The following is a 6663-nucleotide window of genomic DNA, read 5'->3' on the forward strand; positions in this document are numbered from 1 at the left end:
CCACCGTCCACGACCAGGACCTCGGGGACTTCCTCAGGTCCAAATACGACAGCCGAGAGTCCAGCCTGGGCATCAGCAACACGGAAGGTTAGACCTCGAGGTGGTCAGTGCATGGATAGTCTTTTTGTTGAAAACTTTTACTCCGCTACATTTGACAATACTCTCGACTCCACTGCATTTCAAGTAAAAAGTACATTTGGCCATTCGTTTGTTTGTTTTAAAAGCCTAATAAGGAAGAACACTTTATAAACAGTAGGTGGCGCTGTGCAATTGTTCTGTCAATGCCAATGACTCACAACAAGTCAGAAGATCCGTTCCTGCACAGGTAACTTGGGCACTATCTTCATGTTTCTGGAGCCGCTCCTCACTTTGCAATCTTACAGACTATCGCTTTAACCTCTTACCCCACGCCTTAACGCAGGGGTCCTCAAACCTTTTGCCTCTGGGGGCCACATTATCGTTCCCGACTGTGATGGGGCCGGGTCGGGTTGGCTATAACATAGAAATGTATGACCCAGACCAAAATGTCTCATTGTGAAGTAGAGATTACTGGCCTCGTCCCCACAAGATCAACACTTGATTCCAGACACATATTTGTTTCGCTGTAGTGGTTTGCAAAAATAGTGATCAAGTCTTCACTAGGGCTGCAACTAACGATTATTTTGGTAATCGATTAATCTACCGATCATTTTTACGATTAATCGATTAATCGCTTAACTGTGAAAGGTGCATGGAAATTGTATTTTTTTTAAAAAATTTTATCACATAAAGCTAAAGTGGTGCCGTTTGAGGACATGTTGATGGAGTAAACTTAAAGGAAACGTTTGTAGGAGGCTCTTTGTGCTACTTCTGCTTTCTGATTGGACGAGACAAAGACAGATATTTGTGAAATTTACAATGTACAAAACACTGCAGACCCTAACTTTAAAAACAAAGTAGGTTTTCATCCAAAATACGTAATTGTCATGTCTTTTTAGCTCTATTTTAGTTTGTGTTTACTGGAAAACGATTAATCGATTACTGAAACAGTTGACAACTATTTTAGTAATCGATTAGTTGTCGATTAATCGATTAGTTGTTTCAGCCCTAGTCTTCACACTTTGTTTTAATTTGAAATACCACAGACCTATTCCATTTTTTTTTGTTTTTTTCAAATAAAACGTTCACAATCATTGCGTAAGGTGACCAAAGTAATAACTGCTGACACTTGTATTGTGCTTTACAAGCCTGTGTCACAAGTTTCTCAAAGTACTATATAGTCATTATTCAGTCACTCCACACTCTGTGGTGGTAAGCTTCATTTACCACGTGGCTATAATGTGTTGTTTATATCCAGATCTCTAATACCAGTGCCCCTACTGGACACATGTGGAATTCTTTTTTCTTGTATGCCCCCTGGTGGCTGGAGAGAGTGTACTGGTTATTTAGTTTAAAAAAGAAATCATAACTCTGCACAGCAATGGGCTAGAGACTTTACATGCTCATGGATTTGTGCTCTACAAGTCAGGGGCCGGGTTAAATCACTTGTTCTTGAGGTCCATATTTGTTAAACTGATTCTCTCGATCTTTACATGAAATACCAAAGTTATCTGACACTTATATAAAAAAAAAAAAGAAATGAACAAAATAGTAGCTTTGTTCTCTGTTTTGTTCCCATCAGCCACAAAGGCGCGGGAGACCGTGGAGGGCCTGGACACTCTGAAAGAAGTGTTCGACAAGATCCGCCGTGTGACTGGAGAGGACGACTTGGACGAACTGCTCCGCCGGTTCATCCAGGGTAAATGCTTTCACAAATATTATTCATTAGTGAAATTGGAACTTTAGTCGGCGCTAATATTGCTCAGTGATTGCACAGAAATGCCGTCGGCTATCTGAGCCCGTCGATGCAAATGCGTTCATGTTCAGCAGACCTGTTTAAATAGAGCGTTCTATTCCCTTATAAATGAATGCAGAAGCTAGGCACCATATTAGGTATGTTTAGGGGTGAGTACAGTTAAACGATACCAGTGTGGTATAGAGAAGAAAGTTTAGGTACTACTGGCGTCAAAAAAATAAAGGTATTGAAAGCAGGTGCCGAAAACATCTTTAGAGACCCAGATTTGATGCCTGTTGAATCCAGGCACAGCATTAAAGCTGGGGTACCAGATTTTTCCTGTTCAAACATTGAAATTCGTTTCTAGCTGTCACAATCTCTCCTGCACATCCAAACTGTTCAAGCAAATGAATGATATGCACGTTTTACACCTGTGTACAACTTTGAGTGGTGCTTTAAAGGAACAGGCCACCGTTTTGAGATATGTTCTTACCTGAGTTTAGATGAGTTGATGCGTACCTGTTTGGTCGTGCGTGCCCTCAGTCACACGCAACGACCAAAGATCTCCGAGCATATTCCTATAGCTCCAAACGGGGTGAAGTTAGAAGCGACCACGCTCTTCCACGGGCACAAAGACCAGACAAGTATGTATCAACTCATCTGAGCTCAGGTAAGAACATATCTCAGTATGGAAAGACGGTGGCCTGTTCCTTTAAAGGACGTTACTTTTTTGTTTCAAATCAAATAAATGATACAAATTTATAAGGAATGTTTCTGTTTTTATGACATAAATGAAACATTATCATTGTGGGGGGGCGACAGTGGCGCAGTTGGTAGAGCGGGTGGTCTCTTGATTGGGAGGTCGTTGGTTTGAATCCCAGCTCCCGCAAATGCACACTGTCGTTGTGTCCTTGGGCAAGGCACTTCACCCTACTTGCCTCCAGTGTCTTTGTGCACTGGTGTATGAATGAGAGAGTGAATGGGTGACTGGGTCCTTACGGTAAAGCACTTTAGGCCTGATGAAAGTAGAAAAGCCCTATATAAGTTGAGTCCATTTAACGTTTGTTTTATGGTTCTACATGACGATTGTATGGGTATCGAATCAGATATCAAGTACAGCCCTTGCTCTGTAATGTTCATGTCATGACATTTATATTATATTTATAGTTTATCTAGCCCCCACAAAAAGCAGAAAAATAACGTGATTTTTTTTTTAAATATGCTAATTCTTATCCAAAGTAAAATCTAAAAAGGTCTGTACATTCATGAAGGATGTCTTGCTAGGCTTTGACCTCACTTAAATGTGGTTGATGGGTTGACAACAGCTGAAAACATCTGTATCGTTCATAATTTGTGATGTTTGATGGCTAATGCTAACGGCTATATAGGAAAAATACATGGAGCAGGCTAACGGGCTCTGAAAAGTTCCTAACTGTCCTCCATTTTATTTTTTATTCCTATGTTCCACTTGAGCGTCGCCTCTTGTTTTAATTGTGCTTTTTTTTTTGCAGCTGAAGATCAAAACTTTGCTCTCTTCAAATTTGTGAATGAACAAAACAAAGAGATCGAAACTTTGAAGGATGAGATTGAGGAGGTGAGGAGAGGACGCTGCGGATCAAACTGTCATGACGCTTAAGTGTTGTATGATCGAGTAACACTGATTTGCCTGAACTTGCAGATTCAGGCGGAGATCGGCAGGTTCGAAGTGAGGCGTCAGCAGAGAAAGCTGGACAACACGGGCAAGATGGAGGAGATCTCCAAACAGCTGCAGGAGGTCGAGGCCAGAACGGCTGTGTATGAAAACCAAGCCAGTGACAAGAACAGCATCCTGGAAGAGATCGAAGCAGGTTTGGACACATTTTTTTGGCTTCTGTGGCAGGTTAATGTTCCTGCACTGTCCGAAGCACTGTTAGTGTCTCAACAACACGAGAGCGGGCAAGTGTTGTTGACTTGAATGCGCCCCTCAAAGTCAAATTAAGACGATTGTGCCAAAGAGAACGTGTATGTTGATAATGACTAATGTTGCAAAGATGACTGAAATATTATAGCTCATGTAAATCTAGTTATGAATTTAAAATAAACAGGAAATTTGTAATAAATGTAGTAAATCTGAAAATTGTTTGAAGCTGCAGTTACACGTATGACCTGAGGTGGCAGTAGTGAGTATAACATGGCTAACTTGCATAATTTAATGTGTCAAATGCATTTTAAAGGGACTGCATGTCTAAAAATGTTAAAATTATGTATGTTCCTCCCCCTTCGTGTTCCAGCCATGTCCTAATGTGTAGAATGAGCTCAGACCTGTTCACCACAACTGCCTCTAAGATCCTGCACTGTCACTAAAAAAGTTGTTTATTCGGGTCTGAAGTGCCGTCATGCACGATTTTAATACGTTTGTGACGTGTGACATCACGACCTCCGCTTCCGGGTACTAGCAGACCAGCAAATATGCGAGAAAAAAAGATAAAAAACTCTTAAAAACAACCATCAATATTTGTGAAATTCAACAGAGTTACTGAACCTACTTATTTCTCAGACTCATTAGCCAAAAATGCTGCACCTGCTGCTAAAAAAATATTATTTACTTCCGGGGTTAGCGTTGCTGCGCCGTTAGCATTTATCTCGGCTAACCCGGATGTATCGATTTTGGTAAATATTACTTTTATAGCAGTAGGTGTAGCATTTTTGGCTAATGGGCCTGATAAATAAGTATGTTCAGTAACTCTCTGTTGAGTTTCAGGAATATTGATTGTGGTGTTGAAGAGTTTTTTGTAGTTTCTCGCACATCTGCGGACCCGGAAGTAGATCTGTGACGTCACCACTTAACAAACGTTTAAAAGGTGCAGTTACATGTTTGACCTGAGGTGGCAGTCGTGAGTATAAAATGGCTAACTTGCATCTAGACCCTTTAAGGCTGTTGGACCCACCACCACCCTGCTCCTTACAACTACCCCAAATTACATTGTATCCTATGATACAAAGCAGTAATGCTGGTAATAGTCTGATAACGCGTAACAGTTTCTTCTCCTTGTTTTCTCTCAGGGCTGAACTCCATCTTCTCGACGATCGGCTGCGACAGTGACGGTAACTTCAGCTCGTATTTAGGAGCCATAGAGCAGAGGACCAACGAGATGCTCACCATGAAGATTTGACTCGTCAAGAAGCAGCAGAAGCACCTTTCATAATAACATGGAAATATTGCAGCAACCCAGTGATTCCTGACTGTATTACCAATATAAGTAATTGCACAAACTTGCTATTTTTAAATAGGGCTTTTCAGTTTGTTACCTTTAAAAAAAGAAATGCTATTTACGATCTTAGAGGTTTTTGTTGCAAAGTAAAAAAGTTTGGCACAGGAGCTTTAAGCAACCTTTGAAACGGCATATGATATGTTTACAACAGCAGTTTATTTTGCATAAATGAGAGAGAATGGAGCTCCACTTCCATAGGATTAAAAAAATTAAAGAGTAAAATCTAGTCCTGTGTGAGCACTACTCTGTGGTTACTACTGATCAAAAAATGCAATTTAAATGACAAGACTGTTGAGCTACTTTGGAGCACTGTCTCATTTCAGTGTTTATCCAGCCTCATAGGCACTACAGCAGGGGTCACCAACCTTATTTCAGCTGAGGGCTACTTTAAGAGCATTAAGTTGTTCGAGGGCTACCAGTTAAGAAGAAGAAGAAGATCTTTATTTATATAGCGCCTTTCACAGACATGGTCACAAAGCACTTTACATGAGACAGTTGTACATTCACTCCATACTCGGTGGTGGAAAGCTACGTTTGTAGCTTCAGTTCCCCTGGGGGAGACTGTCAGAAGCGCTTTCGCGACTACACACGTCTGACCACCTGACCACCACCGTACATTCACTCACTCACACACATCATTCATCCTGGCCTATTGTGCATGTTTTTATTGGTAGGGGAAACCGGAGTGTTAAAAACAGATCCTAAAGACTTAAACGTACCACTGTTCACTTGTAGGATATTGACCCCATATTATATTAAAATAGCTTTATTTTAAACTCATACTGAGTCACAAGAACCGAAATATCTGTAATTTTAAGAATTAGATTCAAGAAAATGAAGTGTTTTACACTTTAGAAAAAGTCCCAAGGGCTACTGGACATGCCCCAAAGGGCCCCTGGGTGCCTGCGGGCACCACGTTGGTGACCCCTGCACTACAGTATCCCCCCCTTTCCTCAAAGGTTGTCGACAAACACTGAAAAAACATTGGAAAAAAAAATATTTTGAATGGAAAAATACATTTATTTGCTAAAATGTATCACTTAAACTAAGTATTTTAACCTCTTAACTAACCCCACCTGAACCGAGCACATTTTCTCCAGTTCAGCATTACCCACGTCTAAAAGCTTCTTGAACAAGGCATCAAAAAAGTGACGAAAACAAGGATGAAAATGCAACAAAAATATGAGCGACAAAAACACAATAAACAAGTGACAAAAACACAATTAGAAAGTGATGAAAGGGCAAAAAATGAGCCACAAAAGAGCGAGAAAAAAAGCATACAAAATGTGCTAGAAAAGCAACAATAACACAATAAAAAAGCGTCAATAGCATGACTAAAAACTGAACAAAAATTAGCCTACAAAGACAAGACAAAAAAGAGACGAAAACAAAAATGCTTAGAAAATGTAACAAAAACGCGGTTTTGTGGGTCTCAAATGAGGCGTTACACAAGCTTTAAGATTTGGGCAAAGGTGGGTGTTAAAAGTCAATTTATTTGTTATATATTTGTTAATATATTTTTTTCTTAGAATGCAAAGTAGAGCCAGATTTTGGGTTGGTGCACTACCTGTAAGTGTATCTTGTGCTTTTATGTTGAAT

The sequence above is a fragment of the Gobius niger genome (genome assembly GCF_951799975.1).
Source record: "Gobius niger genome assembly, chromosome: 24".
NCBI classification, from domain to species: domain Eukaryota; kingdom Metazoa; phylum Chordata; class Actinopteri; order Gobiiformes; family Gobiidae; genus Gobius; species Gobius niger.